General features: G+C 42.6%; 1 pseudogene; it reads right to left on the bottom strand.

Moving 5' to 3' along the window:
• Positions 1 to 851: 851 nt before the first annotated feature.
• Positions 852 to 2,801, bottom strand: LOC108591749 (protein tyrosine phosphatase type IVA 2 pseudogene; annotated as a pseudogene).
• Positions 2,802 to 3,445: the final 644 nt, after the last annotated feature.

Here is a 3,445-nt window from a genome sequence, read left to right as displayed (position 1 = left end):
GGATTTTTTTTCCCAGGAGACCAGAGTTTTATTATTACTCGAATAAGTCTCCTCAAGCATTTGGGAAACAGAGTTTTTAAGGATAACTTGGTGGGTGTGTGGGAAGCCAGTGAGCCAGGAGTGCTGATTGGTCAGGGATGAAATCATAGGGAGCTGAAGCTGTTTTCTTCCATTGAGTGTGTTCCTAGTTGAGGGTCACAAGATCAGATGAGCCACTTGGGCTTGCTTCTGGATCCATCGCTGAAGCGGGGCCAGCGAACCACGGGCAGGTAGCCACAAGGGCAATCCTGGACAAGCCCCCAAATTTGTAACCACCCAAGGGGTTCACCTTGCCCACTGCCTAGATGGAGCCAATTCATCAAGACAGGGGAATTGCATTAGAGAAAGAGTAATTCTTGCAGAGCCAGATGTGCAGGAGCCCAGAGTTCTAAACACATAAATGTCATGCATAGCTGTGGGTGTGTTCATGGAAAGTAACACAAGTGACATGTTTGGGATGTGGATAAAAAATCTCATACATTCAAGAATCTCTGCATACAAGTAGAAAATTTCAGCCAGAGGTGACCATGAAACTTTGGCTTATCTGAGAGATTCCACTTTTCAAGAGTATTAGACTTGCACAAGGCATGTTATTGGCTGTATAATTCAATTTTACCCAGCTTTCAAAGCAAAAGAAGGAAACCCCACCTGATGTAATCATAATATAAAAATTATTATGTATGCTTTTATTACTATTATAATTATATATTACATAATTTAAATCATAAACATGTTAATTTTTGCTTTTCATGTGGACAATAGTAACAATGGATAAATCAAATGTATATTGCATCATTACAAGAATGCTAGCCTTGTATGAACAATGTTTTAATTAGAAGCCATCACACAGTTTTTGAGACATAAAGGAACTACAACAGTCTTCCTGGTTCTATCATGATGCTAATCCCACATTCCACAGCATTTGTAAAAATCTTATCATTCAATCACTGAGCTTCACAGGCTGTGCAGGTATGGGAGCTACATCTTACACCATAATTCAATTTTGTCGTTCATAATTCATGACTCTCCCTTGTCAAAGCCAATTTCTAAAGCTAAAGATCCACCACACAGTGGGATATACTGTGGACATTCCAGACACATTAGGGTTAAAGGGTATGTCTTGGTGTCAGACACTGATAAAGCTTTCTTGGATTCAATATAAAACTTATGGGAAAAAAACTAGTGTGTTAATATACATTATAATTTATGTCAAGATTGAGAAATGTACTCCTTCAAGGTTCCACTGTTAGTGATGTATACATAAAGGATTAAAACACTCCCTCACGTGAGTAATGGTGCTACAGACTTATGTTCCCATTGGCATCTGCTCACAGTCAGTCAGTACATTAAGATCTCTGCAATCAAATTTTATTATGCCTGAATCCTTTTTCTTTCTCTTTTCTTAAATATTTTATTCATTTTATAGACATTTTATTCATTCTTTTTTGTTTGCTTTTGTTCCAATGTTTAGGAGAGTGGTTGAGGAGTACTGAATCCATCATTACTTTGATGACACAGGTAAGATTCCAAATTCACATTTCCAGGTACCAAGAGTTCCCTCTAAATGCCACAATCAAGTCAGCCTTCGTTTACATTTCTTTCTACTGAACACAGCAATGCCCATTGGTATCTCTGAAGCGTAATCGCATCTTAGGTCGGTATTTCTCCAAGTAAAGCAGCTGTTTGGAATTGAATGCTCCCCTTCTTTTTTGTCTTATAAACTGAACTGCTTCTTCATACTTCATTCCACATTCAATCAAAGCAAAGGCAACCAGCACAGGTGCCCTTCCCAATCTGCAACACAATGCACTGCAACACAGCAACCTGGCCCTTCACGAAATTTGGTTTTTAACAGGTTTAACCAATCATCTACTACCTGATTAGGAGGTGGAGCTCCATCATCAAATGGCCAATCTAGAACCCGGATTCCTTCTTTTTCAACTGGAGCTTTATCATGTGTAACATCACAAACTCGAACCAAAGTCGTCACTTCATACTTCTTAAGTTCCTCTGTGAACTTGCTGAGAGTAGCACTGGTAGGGTTGTGAGTTATCAGAAAACACATGTTCTCACAGGACATCTCCACAGGGGCTGGACGGTTCATTATGGCAAATAGAAAGTGTGAGCGTGATGGGGAAAGTGAAAAAAATCAATGAATTTTGAAATGTTCACAGCAGAAAACATTAAAAAGACCACTAAAATGCCCATTTTCAATCCCTGTTTTCTCTATTCAACTTGGTTATTCCTTATGAAGCTTCTCCAAGATAAGCAAAAGTATTTAGAATCCACTTGAATCCAAATTCAACTTGGGCCTCAATTTCTGCAGATGGATACCTTCGGACTCCAAAAAGTCCAACTACATATAAAACTTAAGCAGCCTTTACTACATTTAGGCACTAGTGAGACAAGTCAAAAGTGTAGGTCACTTTCCACTTTTGTTTACTTGATGCTTAATTTTACTGGAGTCATTAAAAGAAATATGCTTGCAATTAAAAAAAAGCAAAAACGCCAACTATTTCTGAGGCCAGTCTCGGTGTCCAGGAGTCTTCAAGGCAATGTTAATTATGGCACATAGAACCTCCAAGCTCACTTGTCAGCGAAAGGCTGTGCTGAGCCTGGCAGAAATCTGTCCTCACACTCAGAATCGCCATAAATTCCAACGAAAAACGCTGGCGAGCTGGGGACTGGGCATTGAAGTCCGGCGGCGGCGGGAGCGAGGAGGCGCCTCTCTCCTCAGTCACCTCGGCGGCGGCGGCGGCGGCGACTCCCCCCACAGCCTCGGCGCGCGACACCCGGCCCGACCCGGCGGCTGCGAGTCTCCACGAGTCAGTCTTGCTGCTGTTGCTGAGGCCGCCGCTGCGTCTCCTGCTGCCGCCGCTGCCCCCGCTGCCCCCGCTGCCCTGTGGCGTCGCCTCGCGCGGTGCCAGGCCGCCGCTGCCGCTCGAGCCGCTCCCGGAAGGACGATGGTTACAGCCCGGCTGATCGCGCCGCCGCCCAATCCTTTACTTTTTCTAATAAAAATATGTGTTTTTCTTTTAAAAAGAATCTTAATAAAGGTATTGTAAGTTTATTGGTTGAATTCCATAATTATCAATTTTATTTATTTATTTATTTACTTCTTATTTTGGAGACAGAGTCTTGCTCTGTCACTCAGGCTGGAGTGCAGTGGTGTGATCTCAGCTCACTGCAACCTCCGCCTCCCGTGTTCAAATGATTTTCCCACTTCAGCCTCCCAAGTAGCTGAGATTAGTGTCACCATACTCAACTAATTTTTTGTATTTTCAGTAGAGATGGGGTTTTGCCATGTTGGCCAGGCTGGTCTCGAACTCTTGACCTCAAGTGAGCCACCTGCCTCAGCCTCCTAAAGTGCTGGGATTATAGTCTTGAGCCACCATGCCCAACTCAT

Source organism: Callithrix jacchus, chromosome 1 (assembly GCF_049354715.1).
Source record: "Callithrix jacchus isolate 240 chromosome 1, calJac240_pri, whole genome shotgun sequence".
Taxonomy (NCBI): Eukaryota; Metazoa; Chordata; class Mammalia; order Primates; family Cebidae; genus Callithrix; species Callithrix jacchus.
This window is presented reverse-complemented; position numbering and strand designations above follow the sequence as displayed.